The sequence below is a fragment of the Microcebus murinus genome, chromosome 7, assembly GCF_040939455.1.
Source record: "Microcebus murinus isolate Inina chromosome 7, M.murinus_Inina_mat1.0, whole genome shotgun sequence".
Taxonomy (NCBI): domain Eukaryota; kingdom Metazoa; phylum Chordata; class Mammalia; order Primates; family Cheirogaleidae; genus Microcebus; species Microcebus murinus.
In genome coordinates this window covers 105,345,334-105,370,590 of record NC_134110.1, presented here as the reverse complement: position 1 = coordinate 105,370,590, position 25,257 = coordinate 105,345,334, and positions in this window count along the sequence as shown.

The following is a 25,257-nucleotide window of genomic DNA, read 5'->3' as shown; positions in this document are numbered from 1 at the left end:
TCATGATTGAGAACCTGGATAGATTTTATTCCATAATAGCGCCAACTGTCTTATAATGTCTCTTATTCCCAGATACTGCCATTAGTTTATTCACCATTCTTCATTCATAGAAAGAAGACTTTTCATCTCTGCTATGTGTGCACAGTTGTACAGGAAGATGTTAGTAGAGGCTTCATTGGTGTTTTTCAGCAAATTATGTTTTGAATTCGACACTATTGATTTAAAAATTATTTTTCTTTTCCTTTAATTATAGCAGCACACAGTGCTCTGGTCTTGGTTTTAACACAGAAAAGTTCATTCTCTCTCTCTTTTTTTGCCTACAAGAATCCCATTTATTTTTTTTTTAAATTTTTTAATTTTTTTTCAATTTCCATATCTATCTTATTTTTATTTTTTTTTATTTCGGCATATTATGGGGGTTCAAATTTTCAGTTTTCAAAAAATGCCCTTTCCCCCCTTCCCTCCACAAGTCTGAGTTTCCAGCATGACCATCCCCCAGATGGTGCACATCTCACTCATTATATATATATATATATATATATATATATATATATACCCACTACCCTCCCCCCTCCCACCTGCCTAATAGCCAATTACTGTAGTACCTATGTGTCCATTTAGGTGCTGCTCAGATAATACCAGTTTGCTGGTGAGTATATGTGGTGTTTGTTTTTCTATTCTTGGGATACTGCACTTAGTAGTATGGGTTCCAGTTCTAACCAGGAAAATATAAGATGTGCTATATCACTGTTGTTTCTCAGAGCTGATTAGTACTCCATGGTATACATATACCACATTTAATTAAACCATTCTTGGATTGATGGGCACTTGGGCTGTTTCCACAGCCTTGTGATTATGAATTGTGCTGCTATAAACATTCGAATGCAGGTGTCTTTTTTATAGAGTGTCATTGGATCTTTTGGGTAGATGCTCAGTAATGGGATTGCTGGATCAAATCGTAGTTTCACTTGTATCGCTTTAAGGTATCTCCATATTGCTTTCCACAGAGGTTGAACTAGTTTGCAGTCCCACCAGCAGTGTAGGAGTGTTCCTCTCTCTCCACATCCATGCCAACATTTATTATTTGGAGACTTTTTTATAAAGGCCATTCTCACTGGAGTTAAGTGATATCTCATTTTGGTTTGATTTGCATTTCCCTGATGATTGGAGATGTTGAGCATTTTTTCATATGTCTGTTGGCCATTCTTCTGTCTTCTTTAGAAAAGTTTCTGTTCAAGTCCTTTGCCCACTTTTTAATAGGGTTATTTGATTTTTTCTTCCTGATTTTCATGAGTTCCAAGTATATTTTAGTTATCAGCCCCTTATCATATGCATAGGATGCAAAAATTTTCTCCCATTCTGTAGGTTGTCTATTTACTTTCATGACTATTTCTTTAGCTGTGCAGAAACTTTGTAGTTTGATCATGTCCCAGTTATTTATTTTTGTTGCTGCTGTGAATGCCTTTGGGGACTTCTTCATAAACTCTGTGCCTAGGCCAATGTCTAGGAGAGTGTTTCCAATATTTTCCTCTAGAATTCTACTAGTTTTATACCTTAGGTCTAAGTTTGTTATCCAGCGTGAGTTGATTTTTGTGAGAGGTGAAAGGTGTGGGTCCTGCTTCAGCCTTCTACAAGTGGCTATCCAGTTTTCCCAGCACCATTTATTGAAAAGGGATTCTTTTCCCCAGCGTATGTTTTTGTCTGCTTTGTCAAAGATGAGATGGCTATATGAGGATGGTTTTATATCAGGATTCTCACATCTGTTCCACTGGTCAATATTCTTATTTTTGCGCCAATACCAGAATGTTTTAATTACTGCAGCTTTGTAGTATAGTTTGATATCTGGCAAATTAATGCCTCCCATTTTGTTTTTGTTGCCTAGGATTGCTTTTGATATTCAGGGTCTTCTTTGATTCCATACGAAGTGTAAAATTATTTTTTTCTATATCTGTGAAGAATGCTGATGGGATTTCAATAGGTATTGCATTGAATCTGTAGATCAGTTTGGGTAGTATAGACATTTTAATGATGTTGAGTCTGCAGACCCACAAGCATGGTATAGACTTCCATCTGTTTACATCCTCTGCTATTTCCTTCCTCAGTGTTTCACAGTTCTCCCTATAGAGGTCTTTTACCTCTTTGGTTAAGTATATTCCTAGGTACTTTAATTTCTTTGTTGCTATTGTGAAGGGAATTGAGTCTTTGATTTGGTTCTCAATTAGATTGTTGTTGGCGTATATGAATGCCTCTGATTTCTGTGTATTGATTTTGTATCCTGAGACTTTACTAAATTCATTGATCAGTTCCAGGAATTTCTTGGTTGAATCTATGGGGTTTTATAAATATAATATCATATCATCAGCAAATAGTGAAAGTTTGATTCTGCCCCTATTGGATACCTCTTCTGCCCCTATTTGAATACCTTTAATTCCACTTTCATGTCTGATTTCTGTAGCCAAGATTTCCAGCACTATGTTGAATAGAAGTGGAGATAGTGGGCAGCCTTCTCTGGTTCCAGTTCTAAGTGGGAATGCTTTCAATTTTTCCCCATTCAGTATGATGTTGGCTATGGGTCTGTCATATATGGCTTGTGTCAATTTTAGATATGTTCCTTTTATGCCTATTTTATTAAATGATCTTATAATGAAGGGGTGTTGAATTTTGTCAAAAGCTTCTTCTGCATCTATTGAAAGAATCATGTGGTCTTTGTTCTTGCTTCTATTTATGTGGTGAATTGCATTTATAGATTTACCTATATTGAACCATCCCTGCATCCCTGGGATGAAGCCCACTGGGTCGCGATGGATTATTTTTTTGATAAGCGTCTGGATTCGGTTAGGTAGGATTTTGTTGAAAATTTTTGCATCTATATTCATTAGGGATATTGGTCTGTAGTTTTCTTTTTTTGTTGCATCCTTTCCTGGTTTGTGTATCACAGTAATATTCGCTTCATAAAAGGTGTTGGGGAGGTTTCCGTTCTTCTCGATGTTGTGGAATAGTTTCTGCAAGATAGGTACTAGTTCTTCTTTGTAAGTGTGGTAAAATCCGGGTGTGAAACCATCTGGACCGGGACTTTTCTTTTTAGGGAGATTTTTAATTGCTGTTTCTATTTCAGCTCTTGACATTGGTCTGTTCAGGAAATCTTTCTTCCTGGTTCAGCCTAGGGAGGCTGTGTGTTTCTAGAAATTTCTCCATTTCTTCCACATTTTCCAGTTTGTGTGCATAAAGATTTTTGTAGTATTCATAAATTATATCTTGTATCTCTTTGGGATCAGTGGTGATATCTCCTTTTTCGTTCCTGATGGAGCTTATTAGAGATTTCTCTTTTCTGCTTTTCATTAACCTAGCCAATGGTGTGTTAATTTTGTTTATTTTTTCAAAGAACCAACTTTTTGTTTTATTAATCTCCTGAATAGCTTCCCTATTTCAATTTCGTTTAGTTCTGATTTGATATTGTTGATTTCACTTCTTCTGCTGGGTTTGGGGTTGGTCTGTTCTTCTTTTTCCAGCTCTTTGAGTCATTTCATTAGATTGTCTATCTTTTTGCCTTTTGGTTATAGGCATTTATGGAGATAAACTTTCCTCTCAGAACTGCTTTAGCTGTGTCCCAGAGGATTTGATAACTTGTCTCTCCATTGTCGTTTTGTTCATAGAATTTTTTTATTTCCATCTTGATTTCTTCATTTATGAAGTAATCTTTTAGTAGGAGGTTGTTTAATTTTCACGTTTTTGTGTAGAAATGTGAGTTTCTGATCGGGTTGATTTCTAGTTTTATTCCACTGTGATCTGAGAAGATACATGGTATGATTTCTATTTTTTTTAAATTTCTTGAGGTTTACTTTGTATCCTAGGATATGGTCAATCTTAGAGAATGTCTCATGAGCTGATGAGAATGTATATTCAGTGGATTTTGGGTAGAATGTCCTGTAAATGTCAGTCAGACCCAATTGTTCTAGAGTTTTGTTTATGTCCATTATTTCTTTATTCATTTTCTGTTTGGAGGATCTGGCTTGTGCCGTCAGTGGGGTGTTGAAGTCTCCAGTGATTATGGAGTTGCTATTAATCAATTTGCTTAGATCCAGTAAGGTTTGCTTTATGAATCTGGGTGCACCTAAGTTGGGTGCATATATATTTAAAATTGTTATCTGTTCTAGTTGAACTGTGCCCTTCACCATTATATAATGACCATCTTTGTCTGTCACTACTTTTGTTGGTTTAAAAGCTAAATCATCTGATATTAGAACTGCCACGCCAGCCTTCTTTTGGCTTCTACTTGCTTGGAATACTGATCTCCACCCTTTTACTTTTAGTCTATATGCATCCTTGCAGGTTAGATGTGTTTCCTGAAGACAGCATATACTTGGCCTATATTTTTTTATCCGTTCAGCCAGCCTATGTCTCTTGAGTGGAATGTTTAAGCCATTCACATTTATTGAGAGAACTGATAAGTTAGGTAGATTACTGTTCATTGTGTTGGGTTGGATGTTGTTGCTTTGAGTTCTCTCGAGCCATTGTAATATCTGGCCTTTAATCTTTGGGTTTTGGGTTGTTTTTATATTCGTGAGTTTTTATTATCGTGTTCTGTGCGTAAAGCTGTTTTGAGTACTTCTTGTAGGGCTGGTTGTGTCTTGGTTAATTCTCTGAGACTTTGCTTATCTGAGAATGTTTTAATTTCTCCTTCATATATGAAGCTTAGTTTTGCAGGGTTCAAGATTCTAGGCTGGGTGTTATTTTGTTTTAAAAGAGTGAGAGTGGGTCCCCATTCCTTCCTTGCTTGTATTGTTTCAGTTGAGAAATCTGGAGTTATTCGGATTGGTTTTCCTTTATATGTAATTTCCTTCCTGCGTCTAATAGCTTGGGGTCTCTTTTGTTGATATTTTGGTCAGTATGATGACTACATGGCATGGTGTTTTCCTGTTTGCATTGTATCTCCCAGGAGTCCTTTTAGCCTCTTGTATTTCTAATTCTAGGTTACTGGTTAGACCTGGGAAATTTTCCTCTATTATTTCTTCAAAAATCTTATCTAACCCTTGGATTTTTCTTCCTCCTTCTCCGGAATCCAGTAGACCCACAGGTTATTTTTCTTTGTATAATCCCACAATTCTTGTAAGCTTTGCTCATGTCTCTTATTTTTCTGCTCTAACTCTGTGATTAACTTATTTGATTTGAATGAGTTGTCTTCCAGCTATGAGATTCTTTCTTCTGTTTGGTCCACCCTATTTTTGAGGCTTTCCACTGTGTTTTGAATTTCCCTGAATACATTTTTCATATTGAGGATGTCTGATTGATTCTTCTTCAAGATGTCAATTTCCTTAGTGAATCTTTCTTCCATTTCTTGTATCTTCTTTGTAGTTTCTTTGTGTTGGTTATCCATTTTTTCTTGCATTTCATTGAGCTTTTTAGCAATCCAATTTTGGAATTCTTCTTCTGTCATTTTAGTGTTTTGGGTTTGTTCAGACTCCATTTCTTAAGAGCTGGTGTATCTCTTAGGGAGAGTATTTTCGGCTTTATTTTTTGAATTGCGTTGGGCCCTCCCCATATGAGTCAATTGCTAGAGCTCAGTCGCCTACTTTTTGTAGTTTCTTGATCAACCACTGTGGGGAGCTCTTTCATCACCCTTGGAATGTTCCCTTGACAGGGGTAGCTTTTGGGGAAAGTGGGTTTTCTTGTCTTGCCCGCCTCCAGGAGTGGAGCCTACCACTTTGTGCAAGAGAGATGTGGGCTGAGGGGAGGTTCAGTCTTCCCTGCATGCCTTGCACTGCAGTCCCCATTTTATTTTTATTTCAGCATATTATGGGGGTACAAATGTTAAGGTTATGTATAGTGGCCTTGCCCCCATCCTCCCTTGAGTCAGAGCTTCAAGTGTGGCCATCCCCAGATGGTGCACATCACACTCATTTTGTATATATACACCCATCCTCTCCTTGCCCCTCCCATCTGCCCGACAACACAATAAATGTTGTTCCTATATATCCACTTAGGTGTTAATTAGCTAGTACCAATTTGATGGTGAGTACATCTTGTGCTTGTTTTTCCATTCTTGGGATACTTTACTTAGTATAATGGGTTCCAGCTCTATCCAGGAAAATACAAGAGGTGGTAGATCACCGTTGTTTCTTATAGCTAAATAGTACTCCATGGTGTACATATACCACATTTTATTAATCACTTATTAATTGATGGGCACTTGGATTGTTTCCACAGCTTCACAATTGTGAATTGTGCTGCTATAAACATTCACGTGCAGGTGTCTTTTTTGTAGCGTGTCTTTTGATATTTGGAGTAGATGCCCAGTAATGGATTGCTGGATCAAATGGTAGATCTACTTGTATCACTTTAAGGTATCTCCATATTGCTTTCTACAGAAGTGGCACTAGTTTGCAGTCCCACCAGTGGTGTAAGAGTGTTCCTATCTCTCCGTATCCATGCCAACATTTATTGTTTTGGGAATTTTTGATAAAGGCCATTCTTACTGGAGATAAGTGATATCTCATTGCAGTTTTGAATTGCATTTCCCTGATTAGAGATGTTGAGCATTTTTTCATGTGTTTGTTGGCCATTATTCTGTCTTCTTTTGGAAAGTTTCTCTTCATGTTCTTTGCCTACTTTTTGACAGCGTTGTTTGATTTTTTTTCTTTGTTTGTTTGCTTATTTTCCTGAGTTCTAAGTAGATTCTAATTATCAGCCCCTTATTGGATGTGTACCATGTGAAATTTTTCTCCTATTCTGTAGGAGTTTACTCTTGTGACAGTTTCTTTGGCTGTGCAGAAGCTTTTTAATTTGATCAGTTCTCATTTATTTATTTTTGTTGTTGCTGTGATTGCCTTTGGGATCTTCTTCATAAATTTGTTCACTGGGCAGATGTCTAGAAGAGTATTCATGCAACCATAGAAGTGTACACATCCAGGCTGATAGGCAGCAGCTGTAATCTGCCTTTCTCATGTAGCACCTATAGGAATAGAGGCTACACAGGGCCTGTTACTTCCCAAATGAAAAAACAACCACTGATCCAGATGGGGAGCACTCAGTGAAAGAATTCTGGAAATATGAAGAATAAATGGAAAGCACTCTCCCAAAGAGGAACATCAGTTCTCAAGCAATGGGCATTAACCAAATTCAGAACACTAAAATCACAGAAGAAGAATTTCAAACATGGGTTGTAAGAAAACTCAATGATTTTCAATAAAAATGGATAACAAACACAAAGAAACCACAAAAAAATCCAGGACTTGGAAGAAAAATTCATTAATGAAATTTAAATAATAAAGAAAAATTAAACCGAACTCCTGGAAATGAGAAATGAAGGATCTGTTCAGGTAACTACAAAACACAGTGGGAAGCCTCAAGAACAGGGTAGATGAATCAGAAGAAAGAATCTCAGAGATTTAAGATGACACCTTCCAATTAAATTAGTTAGTCACAGAGATAGAGCAGAGAAATAAGAGAAAAGAAAAAAGCCTGCAAGAAATGTGGGATTATATGAAGAAACCTATCTTGAGGTTGTTGGGGATTCCTGAAGAGGAAGAAGAAAACACATAATGGTTGGATAAGCTATTTGAAGATATAATTGAGGAAAATTTCCCAGGCCTTGCTAAAAATCTAGATATCCAAGTACAAGAAACTCAAAAGACCCCTGGGAGATTCAATGGAAACAGGAAGACACCATGACATATAGCCATCAGACTGACCATAATAACAACTAAAGAGGCCCTTCTATGAGTTATATGGTGAAAGAAGCAAGTAACATCCAAAGGAAAGCCAATCAGAATAACGCCAGAATTCTCAACTGAAACCTTACAAGCAAGGAGAGACTGGGGCCTCATTCTCACTCTTCTGAAACAGAATAATGCACAGTCTACAATCTTGTACCCTGCAAAATTAACTTTTGTATATGAAGGAGAAATAAATACATTCTCAGATAAGCAAAGACTGCAGGAATTCACCAAGATAAACCAGCCCTCCAGGAAGTACAGAAAAGTTCATTCTCTTTTTTTTTTTTTTTTTTTTTTTTTTTTTTTGAGACAGAGTCTCACTTTGTTGCCCAGGCTAGAGTGAGTGCCGTGGCGTCAGCCTAGCTCACAGCAACCTCAAACTCCTGGGCTCGAGTGATCCTTCTGCGCAGCCTCCCAGGTAGCTGGGACTACAGGCATGCGCCACCATGCCCGGCTAATTTTTTATATATATATCAGTTGGCCAATTAATTTCTTTCTATTTATAGTAGAGACGGGGTCTCGCTCTTGCTCAGGCTGGTTTTGAACTCCTGACCTTGAGCAATCCGCCCGCCTCGGCCTCCCAAGAGCTAGGATTACAGGCGTGAGCCACAGCGCCCGGCCAAAAAGTTCATTCTCTTAACAACACAACATGCTGCCTCATATTGGAATGTTAGAATTTGATATTTTGATAGCAGTATGATAGATTTATAAGATGACCCTAAAACAATCAGATACACAAAATAACTTGGCATCTCTTTGCTATCACTGAGGAAATTTCACTGTTTTAAAATTAATCTACAATAATTATTGGTGTGTTTTACTCTTCATTCCCTTCCTTTGGACACTACCTTTTTTTTCCTTAAAGCAGATATTTCTTTAGCTAGTGTCATATTGGCAGCATAATTCCAAGAGCTTTTATGAGAAATAAATAATAATAAATCCTGCCCAAAGAAACTTAGTGCATTTTATATAGACAAAGCTAATACTTAAGCACATATTAGAAAACATTTTTTCTTGTTAGTTTTATGAAGGGTACATTAGAAAAAGGAAACAGGAAGATGACTTTGAGTTAAAATAGAGTAGGAATGAGCAGATCCTTGTGAAGAATACATAGAATTTCACTTATAATTTTTTTGTTTTCTTTTCTTTTCCTTTTTTTTTTGTTTTTTGAGACAGAGTCTCACTCTGTTGCCTGGGCTACAGTGCCATGGTGCCAGTCTAGCTCACAGCCAACTCAAACTCCTGGGCTCAAGTGATCCTTCTGCCTTAGCCTCCTGAGTAGCTGGGTCTACAGGCATGCACCACCATGCCTGGCTAATTTTTTCTATATACTTTTAGTTGTCCAGCTAATTTCTTTCTATTTTTTAGTGGAGACAGGGTCTCACTCTTGCTCAGGCAGGTTTCAAACTCCTGAGCTCAAACAATCCTCCTGCCTTGGCCTCCTGGAATGCTAGGATTACAGGCATGAGCTGTCATGCCAGGCCCTTCACTTATACTTTAATACTACATTTTGTTTTAATACCAACTATTGAACTATTGGAACAGTCAACTGCTAAAGACTGGATATACACTGGTGAAAAACATAGCAAGATCAAAGTTCTATAATGAAGATAATCCTCTCAAAATGTAGATAAAAGGGAGTAGAATCAGTGAGATCTATTGTTTGAATAGGGACAGGGACATGTGTAGTTAGCTTACAGGGACATGTGTAGTGAATAGATGTGAAGCTTTTCTACATAAAGCTACCTGGCATCTATTATTGTTATGGGTATGAGACTATTAGTCCTGAAGGTTCTGTTAAAGTATCAGAGATATGTATATGCATTGCCTCAGGAGGTAAAGCAGATCTTCATGTTTGAACTGTGGTGGATGTGGAGATGTTTTGCCCCTCTGATGAAGACTTCTCGCCAGAGCTGCTGGGAGTTCCATCAGTAGACAGGCTTCAATGTCAGCCCTTTCAAGATTGTCTGAGCTACAGAGAAGTGACTTGTCTAGGGATGGCCATACTCCTTCCTGTGGCAGCCCCATTCCATGAGGGATGCCAGTCTAAAGGCCTTGCCTTCTCACTCAGTGGAGGCCGCACCTAGCTCTGGAGCAACTCCAGGGCTGTCTGAAACTGTCTGTGGATATGTATTGCCTCTACTTATCTCTCTGCCCAATCTGGCTTCCTTGCTTCACTTCTATAGGTCTGAGACCAGAGGCATTCCTTAATAAACACTTTGCCTGCTAAACTCAATCTCTGAGTGTCTTCTTGGAGATCTTGGAGTTAGGAAGAACACACTGAGCTAGAGTTAAAAGGAGGTCATAAGACATTTCCACACACACTCTGAGAGTGGGTTTAGTTTTCTTTTGTTTTGTTTTAGGTAAATTCAACCTGTAGCCATATACAAGATGATTAAAGTCAGCAGGACATAGCTCTATGGCAAACAATGCAAATTATACAAACATGATATAATGAAAACCTGACTTAGTCCTGGCAAAGGTAATCAACAAAAGGCATCATGGAAAGAAATAAGTGACTGGCCTCTACTTAAAGGAAGGGGAAGATTTAAAAACTCTCTCCAAAATCCTATGGTAAGGAAAAAAGAACTATTATTTATCTTGACATAAAAATAGCAATGGAATTCAAAACTTTGTGGCTAACACAATAAATTAAATAAATATATTCATGGGAAGGGGTATATATGCTCAAAAAATTTTTATATACTTCAAAATCTCTCATCCTAAAATTTTCTTTTATTTCACATTTGTACCTTAATTTTTAAAAACTTAAATGAAATTTAATTTTACACAGACCCTTAATTTAATTTTTAGCTAATAATAAGCTCCCATTAATTTGAATTCATAATTTATTTTTTATGTATGCTTTCAAGCACATATAATCAAAAATTTTGGAGACAGTTTAAAGGAGTTTAAATATTATATAGATTAGTGTTTTTCAATTGTAGGAGGATCGTCTGAGTTCTTTGGGGAAAAATGTAGATTTCTGGATCCTACCTTTAATCTACTCTCTTTTATACACAAAATACCTTAGGATCCTTATGTAAAGCAGTCTGAGAATCACTGCCAAAGATGATGAAGAATTGTACCTGTCCTTAAAACTGTCTACTGCTCATGTTGAAGTTCTTCATAAAGCATAAAAATTAAATTTGCAGAGAAGCCTAATGTATTTAAATAGTTCTTTATAAAACCAGTTACCTAGGAAACAAGGAGAGTCTGAAAGTTAGTAATGAGGCCATTAGAATCTATTGGCCACCTGAGGCGGAGGTGGGAATAGGTCATTAACTTAGAAAATACATAAAAATAGAGAAGGGAGGAGGGACCTTCTAGCTTGAGAAATCTGTTATTGAGAAAACCTTCTTATGTCCAGACTAAGGAACCTGCGTGATTGTTCTAGTAAGGAAAATATGCAATTGAAATTGAGAATGATTTTTTTCTACCACTATCCCAAGAGTGTAATATGAAAATGGGCTCATATTTGTAAGTTTTAGCTCAGGAGGCAGAGGCAGGAGGATCCCTTAAGCCCAGCAGTTTGAGGTTGCTGTGAGCTAGGCTGACACCGTAGCACTATAGCCTGGGCATCAGAGAGAGACTCTGTCTCAAAAAAAAAAAGAAAAAGAAAATGAAAAACTAGTTTTAGAAATTTATAAAATTTGTAATTTATTTTTTTTTTTTTTGCTTGAGCAACAGAAATTTATTTTCTTACAGTTCTGGAGGCTGGAAATCTGAGGGTGCCCTCATGGCCAGGCTCTGAGGAGAGCTTTCTTCCTGGCTTGTAGACGGCTGTCTCCGTGCTGTGTCCTCACGTGGCCGTTGCTTGGTGTGTAGTGCCCGTGGAGTGGGGAGGGGGAGACACAGAGATAGACATAGAGACAGAGATAGAGAGAGAGATAGGTACGTATTTGGATATGTGTTTATATATGTGAAGGGATCCTCCTCTTCTTGTATGGCCACCAGTCCTATCAATTAGGGCTCCTCACTTTGGATCTCATTTAACTTTAATTATCTCCTGAAGACACTCTCTGCAAATACAGTCAGATTAGGGGTTAGGGCTTTAATCTATGAATTTTGGGGGGACAAAGTCCATAGAAGACATAATACTTGTATAATATTAAGGTAGTAGAAGAAAATATTATGTATCCAGTGGAGAATAAGAATAAGAAAATAAAATGAATTGAATGAAATGTTGATAAGACCTACTACAATAGTAGGAAGTGTAGTAAATGCACATGGATTAGCTCAGTAATCAATAAACCAATAATCTCAAAATTGATTAACACAAACAAAAATATTTCAACAAAATATTTTATGACACACACCAATACATATAAACACACACGCATGCACACATATTGATAATATTAATAGAAGTATGAGAACACATACACCACACAAATATAAACCAGAAGAGATCTGAAGTAGCAATATTAATCTCTAAAAAAATAAAGAACTAAATCAACAAACATTTTAAGTGACAAAGAAGAATGTGCATTCTAATTAAAATATTAGCAGAAAGAATCCAGTACAAATTACAATTGTAATATGTCACAATCAACACATTGTGCACACTCCAGGAATGATTGAATTGCTCAATTTCAAAAACTAAAAAAATACATTGAAAAAGCCAACTATCATATCAGTGGAAGTTGAAGAGAAATTTCATAGACTTAACAGTCTTTCTTAGTAAAACTTTTTAAGAAAACTTGAATTTGTAGTTGGGTCAATTATTGTCTTATGTATTTTGAACCTATATTTTTAGGTGGATATTTGAACATGTATTATTAATGAATATAGTAATTTTCTGATTGCTCCTTGTACTAGTAAAATTTATAATTAAAAAATTATAATTTATAAAATTATTTTTGGTTTAAAAATGCAAAGATAAACATAGAAGTTATGGCTAGCAGAGATACTATAATACAAAACTAAAAATATAAGAAAGAAAGAAAAAAATAATAAAGTCCCTTGGTTATGATTTTAAAATGCAGCCTCCTCAAAAGATTTTCAAAGCAGCCAAGGAAAAGACAGTTCCAAGGGTAAAATCCCAGCAACATTTCAGAGAAAGAAGGGCCAAAATTGAGATATTTATTAGGGTTTTATAGTATGGTTTAAGGCAGGCCTTCCAACCTAGGGGGATGTGATTAGGACTGGAAGACACATCATGGGTTTTTAAAGAGGTTCCTAAAATGAGCAGTAACATTATTTGCAATGCTGATCATCCCAGTAAGGTATTTTTTTGTAAGAGCAAAACTACACTGGTGAAAGCAGTGGAATAATAAAGTCATGTAATAGATACAATAAACTGTGTGAGTACATAGGTGTTTTTCATTTTCAGGATGCAGAAGAATTTTTAAGCTTTAGAATACACCAACATTTTAATCATATACTTTGTTGAGAGAGAATTATGTAAGTGTATGAAATATTATTGTAAATTAGCTATTAAAGAGACAAATGATAAAATTAAGAACTTATGATCAATTAGGATTTACTATCTATTTAATGCCATCCCCAACACTGTGTTAAAATAGAGCTGATAGCAGAAGTAGAAGAACGTTTCAATAAGAAACAAAGGCATTCTGTAGAACAGCTTTCTCTTCTAACTGAAGTGCCTCTTTATTAAGGGTGTTAGTTTCAACAGTGGCCAATTCTGTAGAGGCAAACAAAGACCAATCCGATGAGAACAAAGGAGGCTATTCGCTCAGAGCTTGCCGTAGAAAGAGACAGCCATGCCACTTGCATCTGAGAGAGACTTAAAGGCCAGCCAGTGAGCCAAGGGGAGGCCACAGGCAGTTTGGAGTACCTGAGCACCGACAGGAGGAAGGTGGAGGCAGCTAACTAGTATGGGAGACTAGCGTATGCTGCCCGCAAATACGAAGAATTGCTGAGCTGAAGGCAATTAAGCAGCTGCAGATGCAGGAAATCTCTCTGCCCTCCCTGCATTTGCCCAAGAGCAGGACATAAATCTACAAAGACAGACGACATCCTGCAGCTGCCATCTAACAGAGAGAACAAAGATTGACTTTAGACCCTCATCCACCTACAGATGATATCAGAAGGGTCTACAGTAACAAGTTTTATTAACTAGACTTGAAGTTCTTTTCTTTTGTCTTCCTCTTTCTCTAAAAATGTACTGTTCTTTATTGTATTGTAACAGAGGGAACAGCCAGAAAAAAAGGGTAAAAAGGTTTCATGAGCTGTCTCTTTAAAACCTCCCCCACTCTTTTGGGGAATTAAAACCTACATCCCTGCCTCAGATCAGTGGTCAGGAGGGGCAGGGAATGTCCTTTGTTCTTTGTACCACAGGAGATGGCTCAGCAGAACTTTCCAGCGGAGATCTGGAGGTCCAGGTGGAAGTCAAAAGATTGTCTTTGTCGGAGATGGGATGGATCAGAGCCATCACCTGTAGTAGCCTGGCACTGAAACCCTCCCTTTAAGAGTTCTGTATTTTTTTTATGATCAGGACGATGGCATTTTAAGACAGGAGTACCCATCCTCCTCATTTGCTGCAAATTGATAAACTCCTTTTTCTTTTCCTCAATCATTAGTCCTCATTCTTCTCATGCAACTTGTTCTCAGGAGCAAATGCCCAACTTTCTGTCACAGAAATTTGGTGTCCCTAGGTGAGCCATCGGCACCCTGGTGGAACAGCACCTAACAACTGCTAGAGGAAGTGGGGAGCTCCAGGTCAAGCCATGGGTCTTTGCCAGTGGAAGTGACCTTTTTTTTCAAGGTGAAAGAGTAAGAGACCTCCTTAGCAGCTTCCAGAGCCTGTTTCAGCTCTGGGAACTCCTGTCTTTTTCTCCTTGATACTGGATGCAGTTCTGATCAACCTGAAACTTGCTGGAGAAAAAGAAACATATCTGGGAAGTGTCTGGACAGCCCTAGCCATCTGTTTAAGTTCCTGGTGTGCACATGGAGACCCTTGCTTCTACCCATTTGGGAGGTCTTCAGATCTTCCTGTTGAATTTGTTTGGAGGCACCATTTGGGGTGGAAGTCATGAGGTTGAGTGGAAATAGGGAACCTGGTTTGGTTTTCAGGCTCATTTGTGGTTCCCGGGGAACCTGGTAGGAGGATTCTCCTTTGAATCACAAGACGTTGGTTCTCATTTGACAGAATTTGGTTCTTATTTCATAGTTCCCATTTGGTAGGCCTTGGCATTTTTGTGTTGGGAATTCCCGATAGTGTCTGTACTAGTTATTTGTGAGTTTTATTTCAACATGGAAGGCCCCATTTCTGTTTCATCTGAAAGTCCCTTTGGAAAAATTCTGGCTGAATGGTCAACTTACAGCTATGGATCTATGTCTAAACAAAGAATAGTGTATTATCGTAATACCTTTTACGATAGGTATTACGTATGGAGTCCCATACGTGTATGGGGTGTGAGGAGCAGTGGCCATTAAATGGAATCTTAAATTATTATATTAATACTTTCTTAGAGCTGAAATTATTTTGTCAAAGATGAGGTAAATGGGACAATATCTCGTACATACAGTATTTCATGCAATTGCATAAGAAAGAGGCTGAAGGTCCTGGGACAAAGTTAACGATACAGAGGAAACCTCCACCCGTAGTTGGGGAGGGAAGCCAGGACTCAGATGGCAAAATTGAGGAGGAATCAGCCACATTAGACCTTATGAGCCCTTTCAACCCAAATTTCACTGACCCTCCTGCCCCACCATCAGCTCTCCTGTGCCTGCCACCACTGGTGGAGGGGCCCATGGTTGGGGAGGGGAGGGCTGGGGCCCATTCCTCAGTCCTATGCCTCCAGGTTAGAGTGGGGAATAGGAATGGTCTCCCCTTCCAAGCCCCAGCAGTGAACTCAATTTGGCCAGAGGGCACCCATAGCCAGGGCAGGGCAATTTCCATTGCAACAGTTTCCCATAGGAGATTCGAATGTACAAGGACGGCTGGTAGGGTGTTATTGGACTTATGTTCCATTTTCTACCTTGTATTTATTGAATAGGAAAAACTAAACCCAACTTATAGAGAGGGCCCCAAGAGAATGCCAGAGTTGTTCATAACCATCTTTGCAACACATTGTCCCACTTGGGTGGGTATACAGACCTTACTGAATATATTACTTACTGCAGATAAGTGTAGACTAGTGATGGACGAGGCCAAGGAAGAGGCACAGCATCTCCAAGGCAATGATCCTTATTAAACTTTAGATCCCACTGCTGTTGTCCCAATGGCAGAACCAAACTGGGATCCAAATGCTGACACAGGCAGTGTCAGAATAAGTCATTACTGAAAATGTGTTCCATTTGTGTGTGCCCCCAGAGAGGAGTGCCCAGGCAAAGGAGTTTAAACAACTTCCAAGAGTTACAGCAAAAAGCTAATGAGGATCCCTCTGAATTTTTGGAACGCATCTATTAGGCATATGGGAAATATATAGATGCAGATCCAGAAGCCCTTCAAAACATGGCATGGCTAATAAGACTTTTATAGGGAAGAGAGCTCCATATATAAGGAGAAAGCTGCAGCCTGTAGAAGGAGCAATTGGCATGAACCCCTCCCAGCTGGTTGATACTGCCTTCAAAGCATATAATTCCAGGAAGAATGGAAACCGAAACCTATGTACATTCTGTTAGCTGTGCCAACCAAGGGTCCTTTGAGACAGTCAAAAACAAAGGGTGGGAAAGGCCACCCCAGGGTGAGGCACAATCAGTGTGTTTTTTGTAAAGAGGAAGGACATTAGAAAGAGCATTTCCCAAAGCTAGAGAGACCTCCAGGTAACAAGAAAACCCCAGGAGAGCAAATGGTCTTTCAAGTCTGGCACTGGGGCGATGGATGAGGGGACAAGCCTCACTCAGTGCTCCCATCCAAATATCCCCGCAGGAGCCCTGGGTAAATCAACAGTGGGGACTTGACTAGTGGATTTTTAAATTGGCACTGGAGCTACCTTTTCTGTCCTAAACTCTAAACTAACTCCCTTAGGAAAGACATGGTGGCAGGGTTGGGGTGACTGGTCAGACCCAGCAATGACCCATGCTCCAACCCCTTGAGGGCCAACTGGAAGAACAAAAACTGAGACACAGTTTTTTGTGCATGCCAGACTGTCCAGTACCTCTTCTGGGCCAACACGTGTTAGGCAAGTCAAATGCGCAGATAGCCTTTCCTCCAGAGGAGCCGCAGCCACACCTACAGGTGCCCACTGAAAATACTCTCCAGTTTCAACATCTACTCTTGGGAAGAGAAGAGACAAATTCTGTGCCCCTGATGTCTACCAAACAGTGAGCACGGCCATGGGTGCGCATGGGCCTGGGGAGGGCAGTAACAGCCACAGCAATCACGGTTTTGTTAAAAGAAGGTGCCTCCCACCCTCGTAGGAAACAACACCCCCTGATAAAAGAAGTGTTGGAGGGGTTCCAACCTATATTGAACTGACTTCTAGAACATAGACTAATTTGTCCCTGTCAGTGCCCTTATAATACACTGATTTTACCCATGAAGAAGCTTCATATAAATGAGTATGTTCTGTCAGGACCTATATGCTGTTGGTGATATTGCACAAGACATCCACCCTATGGTGCCAAACCCATATACTCTTTTGACAATAATACCAAGTGGCTATCAATGGTATTCAGTACCAGATTTAAAAGGTTATTTCTTTTGCATTCCATTGGAGAAGGAGATCCCACTCCTTTTCACATTTGAATGGCAGAATCTTGAACCAGGATGACATCAGAGTCCTGCTGGACTGTGCTGCTGCAGGGGTTAAAACTCCTGCCCTGTTCAGTGAGGACTTGGCAAGAGACTTGCAGAACCCGCAGCTGTATCAGGGGATTCTGTTACAATATGTGGATGCTTTACTTATAGCTGGTCCTGATTATGATCATTGTCTTACAAATACAGTGTCTGTGCTAACTCATCTAGCCTCATGTGGCTATAAAATATCGCCCAAAAAGTCATAGATTTGCAAACGGAATATTACCTATTTCGGATTCCAAATTAGCAAGAGAACCCACAACCTAATGTCAGACTGAAAGCAAGTTATCTGGAATCTTAAGGTGCACAGAAACAAAAGGCAACCACATGGGTTCCTACGAATGGCGGGGTTCTGTCACATCAGGATCCCAAACTTTGGACTGAGCAAAGCCTTCATATGAGGCCCTACAGGGGCAGATGTGGGGCGTCTGATCCGGACCACTGGCTGTCTAAATGCCGTGATGGACTAAAGCAGAGTCTTATGACTGCTCCTGCTTTGGGGCTACCTGACTTGAAGAAGGAATTTAAATTTTGTGTTCATGAGAAACAAGGAATGAGCCTTGGAGTCTTAGCGCAGACGCTGGGTCACGTCCATGGCCAGTGGCAAACCTGTCGAAGCCACTGGACAATACTACGAGAGGGTGGCCTCCGTGCCTCTGGCCAGTAGCAGCTACCTGTGACTTATTGCAACAGGTAGAAAAATTCACCTTAGGACAACCTGTTGTAGTATATGCAACCCACCAGATTCTGACTTTGTGAGAACAGAAAGAGGGTTATTAGCTGACTGCGGGAAGCCTGGGAAAATATCAGGCCACCCTTTTGGATAATCCCAAGGTCAAATTAAAGACTGTGTCTACTCTCGATCCTGCCACCCTCTGACCAGCCGAAGAGAACGAGCCTCTGCAGCATGACCGTTTAGAGATTCTGGAGGCTGTCACCTTTTCACTAATGGGAGCAGTTTTGTGGACAATGGACAACGGAGGGATGGATGTGTGGTGGTCACAGAACAAAGGGCACTGGGAGCATGGGCACTGCCAGCTGGGACTCCAGCCCAGAAAGCTGAGCTTATTGCTTTACCCAGAGCTCTTCAGTTACCCAAAGGAGAAAGGTAAACATTTATACAGACTCTAAATATGCTTTTATCGTCGTGCACGCTCATCGTGCCATTTGGAAGGAAAGAGAACTCCTGACGGCAGGAAATAAGGACAGTAAATATCAGGGCCACGGACATTATGGCCCTGAGATAGGCTGTGGCTGAGCCCAAGCAGGTGGCCATCAGGCACTGTCCTGGTCACCAAAAAGGGAGACACTTATGTTGCAGAAGGGAATCAAGCCATCAACAGGGCCTCAAAGAAGGCCACTAAAGGTGATCTGTTCCTCAGGGCTGTGACACACCAGCTGGATTCAAATCAATATAAACCCCACTACACTGATGAGGATGAAAAAGCTAAAGACTATGGCTTGAATTTGCGGAAGTTGGTCCCTGGGATCACCAGCAGGATGTGACTAATAGCTTTGCACTCAGAGGCCCCGAGTTTCTTTCTAGCCCGGCCCTGCATCGGACATTGTATGCAAGGAGACAGTCTGTTTTGCCTTGTCAGTCCTCACAGTTGTAGTTGTTGCTTATGAATTTTTCTCTACCTGGAACTCTGTTTAAATCTACTATCAAAGCTTTGTAATGACAACAATAAGTATAAGCCTTCCATCTAAAACATTGCCCCAATTCAGCAGAAAGTAGCTCAATGACTGTGTTGCCCCTCCTCTCATAGGTATGAAAAGACAAAATTGTCAGTGGGGGATAGGTAACTGAGGGAACAGCCTGAAAAGAAAGGGTAAAAATGTTTTGCAAAACTATCTCTATAAGGTTTCCCTCATTCCTTTGGGGAGTTAAAACCTGCATCCCCACCTCAGGCAAGTGGCCCAGGTGAGTGGTCGGGAGGAGTAGGGTAGTGTCCCTTGTTCTTTGTTCCACTGGAGATGGCTCCGCAGAGCTGTCTGGGCAGGGGTCTGGGGTGGAGGTCACGAGACTGTCCTTGTAGGAGATAGGATCCATCAGAACCATCAACTGTACTACCTTGAAGCTGAAAACCCTCCCTTTAAAAGTTCTGTATTTCTGCTTGTGATTAGGATGGTGGCACTTTAAGACAGGAGTTTCCATCCTCCTCATTTGCTGGCAAATTAATAAACTCCTATTTCCTTTTCCTCAACCACTTGTCCTCATTCTGATGTGGCCTCAGGGACAAGTATCAAACTTTTGGTAACTGAAGATGTTATATAAGCTGAAATTTAAAGCTATGCTCTTGAAAACTACCCATTCCCTAGCTGTCTCCCATGCATACACGTGCTGTGGTTTGAATGTGTCCCCTCACCATTCTGTGTGTTGAAACTCAGCAGCCAGTGTCATCGTGTTAAAAGGTAGGGCCTGTAGGAAGTGACTGAGCCATGAGATGGTGCCCTCAGAATGAGGACCGAGGCTCTTATAAAAGAGGTTGGAGGTAGCACCGGCTGCCCCTGCCCCTTGCCACACGCAGGAACACTGCACGAGCCACCGTCATCAACGCAGAGTAAGCCCTCACCATCCCTCGTGTCTGTGGGTGCCTTCAGCTTAGACCTCCAGCCTCAAAATTGTGAGAAAAAACTATTTTTAAAATAAATTATAGAAGCCTGAAATTACTAAGACAATGTTTGTAAATTTCCATTTATTTTCTGTTGTTAATGAGTCTTTTGTTACAAGCGTCTGTTCCAACTAAGAACTTACGAGTGTTGAAGAAAATATTATTTTTCTTCCCTTACACTAGAAGCTGAGCCCGCTACATGATTGGTTTGGGGAAACATCTTTAGTTTTTTTCTATCTGGATCCAAGTTGAAAGTAAGAACCAAAGAAACAGGGAAGTGTCAGTCACTGGCCAGGTTCTCACCATTCGGGGCCAACTGCTGTGGCAGCCGTGGGTCTGGGCTCTGTTACCATGTACCGTCGGGTCATTGTCCACCTGTCTATTCAGTATCTCAATGTAGTAGAGGGGAAACAACCAACTGTATCATCAGAAACCTTATTTTAAGTTTATTTTTCTGTCCAGGTGTCCCATACAAATCATTTAATTTTTAAATATGCAAATAAGCTTTCTCCCCTAGCAGCAATCAATGTAATATTCTTGTTGGGATTGAGTTGCTATATATTGAAATGACTGTTTTATGCTTATCTTTGTATAAAAAGACCTAACCTTAGGTTTCCATGCACATCTAAGTAAAGCACAATGCTTGCCTTTTGCTTAATAGTCATATTATAAAATTAATATTAATTTAAAATTAATATATAGACATTTTATCTTTTTGAAATATATTATGGATAAATCTAATGCCCCCTTTGACAATTATCACTGGCTTTGAAAATATAACTGTTTAGAGAAAATAACTGTCTTATAGAGCTTGCCATATATTATATAGCGCTCATTGTATACCAGGCAGTGTTTCTAACAACCTTATGAGGCAGTGCTTTACTATCCCCACTTTACAGATGAGGAAACTGATGCAGAGAGAGGTTTTAATTTAGAGGTTTTAATCACCAAGCCAATATCTAGTAAGTAATAGAGCCAGATTCAAATTCAGGGTAAAAAGCATCTGCGAAGCTTCTTATTGCCTTCTCATCACAATCCCACTACCTACGGGTGATCGCCAACCTGCTCCCCACAGCATGGATTCATTGTGCCTGTTTATGTATTTTATGTAATCTGATTGCAAACATTTGTTTATACCTGGCACATTTTGCTGAATGTTACGTTTTGAAATTCTTCATGTTTGCTGCCTGCAGTTGTAGATCATTTTCTTTGCTGCGTCCCTTTATGTGAATATACCTTAACTCAATTTATCATTTAACTGCTGATGGGCATTTGGGCACTGTAAAGTTTTTGAAAATTATGAATAGTGCAACGTGAACATTCTTATACATGTTTTTGGTAAACGTATGCACCAGTATCTGTTGTGTATTTACCTAAGAGTAGAATTCCTGTGTTAGATCATAGAGTACATGCATATCTATCTTTAGCAGATAGTGTCATCTAGTTTTCTCAAGTATGCTATATCAATTCACCTACTTGGCATACTACATGTGGTATATGAGAGTTAAATTTACTCCATATATTGCTGGACCATGAAGATCTATACAATTTCAACTTAACAGAAGAAGATAGATATGTGACAGATAATTTTCATTTCTGGTTCCGTGCATTAGCTGAGTATGACTTTTTTGTTAACTTCCCAGGTGTAAGAGTCTTTAGTGATTTGTGCATGAGAAAGAACGTATTAAAATGCATCTTGCATATATTTGCATATATTTTACATAGGATAGTACTCTCTGAAATACTCTTGCATTTAAAACTAATGTGCATTTATTGTTTTACACTTTCAAATACACATTAACATGCATTATAACACGTGATTTTATAGCACATGATTTTCAAAAGAAGATTTTGATAGCTCCAAAGTTGCACAATGAATCACCTGGAAGACTGCATAAAGCAGTAACTACCTACTAACAAGTTCAGTACACACGATGATGTATTTCCATAGCATTTTCTTAATATCCCACCTAGAACATTAACTTCTTACAATATTTCAAAAAGGTAATAAATTCCAATATCGAAGTAGATAATACCTTGAAAAAAGTATTGACTAAAAAGATAGCCAAGTAGGTCTATAAAAATATTTTTAAAAGAGTGACAAACATTGACATAGATTTTCCTGACCAGTTTAAACATTATACATATTTTTAACAATAAGTACACATTTTTTGAGGAATTGGTTTATATTTCTATAAGAAAGTATTATTTACTTGTCAGAAAAAAAATATCACCTTACAGGTACTGATGTATTTGCAGTTTTGAAGACTTTTGAGAAATGAGATCAATGTACTAATTTCTATTTAAAGCCCCAAATAGCTCCATAAGAAATGCGCATCATTTAAATCAGCCAAAGTACAAAAATACACAACCATTGGAGTATAAAACTTTGAGAACTGTTTCTTAAAGATTAAATTACCTTAGAAATAGATATTTCCCTGTTCATTGTTTATCTTAAAAGTAAAATTTTATTCATTTAACTTATTTCCTTGAGGGACAGTCAACACAACAGTTGTGTATATGTATGAATCCCAAGTCTGACATCAAAATCGAAATCGTAGCTGAAGGATTCTACTTGAAATCCTTTGATGGTTTGCAATATTGATATCAAGGTTCTAAGGTTCTAAAACTTAAAACAAATGGAAACTTTTCAACACCAAATAGTGTATGATTTTTTAGATGTCACAAAGTCACCTCGGAATATTTAAATGCCTGACAATTCGGAAATGGGTTCTGCAGGGGGAAAAGTTTTATTTATATCAACCATTGACAGAAAAGCCAGCTGAAAGTCACTGCTCTTATTCACCCTTTAATTTTCTTTTTAAATGTTACTGAGCATCTTCCACAGGTGCCCAGACCTGTGCTTGTGAGGGGCCGCCGCAGCCAGGCGCTCTGAAGAGACAGGTCCCGTCGAGGTGTGGAGTGCTTCCGGTCCTGGGACCTTTCGAGAATCCCGACAGACCAGACCTGCCTGGCAGTCGTGAGTGACTTTCAGAGTCCCCACTGAGAAACGAAAGCAAGGAGCCCTGACGTGGGGACGTGGGCGTGGATCGGGAGCAGCCAGGCCTGCCGAGGAGAGGCAGGTTCCCGACTCCTCCCAGGGCTGTGTCAGGCCCTGCCTCTTGTTGGGGTGTACCAGACGTTACCTAAGGCAGCTGGTCTCATGATAGTCAGTGTTTTCCCAGACCAAAACGTAGACCTTGAATGTATATTTTTTTATTTACATAGAACATGGATATAGGTTAACGAACTTATAAACTCTTCATGGAAATCCACCTGTGGAAAAATATGCTACAGTGGATGTAGCATACTCAGTGACTACCAGAGTGCCCTGAAGTACTTGAGCGCCTGGTCTTCAGCATCTGCTCTCTGTGCATTTTTTCCTTCTGCTTTAATATAGCACTTTATAGAGATATTCGTTAGCAGTGACTTTAAATGCTGACACTGTGGTGCTCGGTCAATGATCAGCGCTGCATCACGCTCAGTGCAGAATGATCTTCTCACACCATAGCCCCAATGATGTCCTGTATAGTGAATACATGCTTTTACATGAATGCATACATCAATGGCTAAAGGACGATCACAAAAGAAACAAACCAAAATCATTTTTTCTTCATCTTTTTTTTCCATTCACTCCAGGTCTAGAAAAGCGTTTAAAAATGACATTTGGAAGACCCAGTCAGGTGAAAATGTTGGAGGTACAGCCACCCGCGTGACTTTTCATCCATATAAGAGCACATTTAAAAGTAAAGGGGGCGTCCCGAGTGCATGTGTCTTGACATTAGTTATAAACCATGGAAGATCTGGATCAGAGTCACTAATTATAGGCTAAGTGTCCCTTCCATACGTAGATAAAAAATTAAACAAAAGCACGGGGAAAGCCCAGTTGTTCTGAAGCCCAGGCTTCATCTGCTCTGGGCTGTTTCTATGGGCTTGCTGCATCAAGACAGAAATCCTGCGCGTGTTTGATGGCCACCACCCAGGAATGACTTGGATCTCAATTCCCCACGATGTGCCTCGCCGAAAGAAAGGCTGTGCATTTGGGGACCAGCTGTGGACTACTGCCCTCGCTTCACACTCACGTCGCCCTCGGCCACAGCCACTGCCAGCGGCCCAGGCTCGGGCCTGCAGCACCGGCTCCCCGTCCTCAGGCTGGGCCACACACAGGACAGACGGGTGGCGCTGGGATCCTGCCCTCAGCCAAGCCTTGCAAAGACTTACAATTCTAACGGTAAGGTCTTTATCATGCTCTATCTCCCTTAAATATCATGCTCTATCTCCCTTAAAACCTGAACAGCTTCAGCACCAACAGAGAATCTCATGTAGATTCAGCTAACTGAATGACATCTTCTATCTTCATTTCCTACCACATTGTGTTCTTGCCTTAAAATTCTTCCCTAAATTTACCAAGGAAACTTTTGTATTTTCAAAGGTGTTATTTGAAGCAGTCATTTCACAACATATCCCTTCTATAAAACAAAAGCAATAGTTCTATAGTTTTGCTTTTTAAACTACTGTATAGCTTGCTCAATGCACAGTTTGGCCCTAGGAAACAGCTTGTATTTATCTCAAATGTCAGCGGTTAGTGAAGAGAAAAACTTTACAGTATTATACTCTATATTGAATTATAGTCCATGATTCTACAGTTCGATTTGAACTACAAAAAAAAAAAAAAAGATTTTTTAGCAATCCCTATTCTTACACACAAACATAAACACACATATAAAAAATATATGTATTACCTAAAGAATAGATACAATGGTCCATGAAACACAATAGAGACCCAGAAACAAATACAAATCTAGTCATCTGATTTTTGACAAAAGCAAAAAGGCAATTCAATGAAGAAAAGATAATCTTTTCAACAAATGGTGTTGAACAATTAGATGTCCATATGCACAAGAATGAACTTTGACCTAGACTTTAATAACTCAAAATGGACTTTATATTTAAATATAAAATACAAAGCTATACAACCCAGAAAAAAATATAGGAGAAAAATCTAGGTTATCTTGATTTTGCTGATGAGGTTTTAGCTATAACACTAAAAGCACAGTTCATGAAAGGGAAAAAATTGATAATTTTAATTGATATTTTAATGGACTTCATTAAAATAAAAGTTTTGCACTGAGAAAGACACTGTTAATGGACTAGAAGATGAGTCACTGGCTATAAGAAGATATTTGTAAATTACATGTCTGATAAAAGACATGAGTTCAAA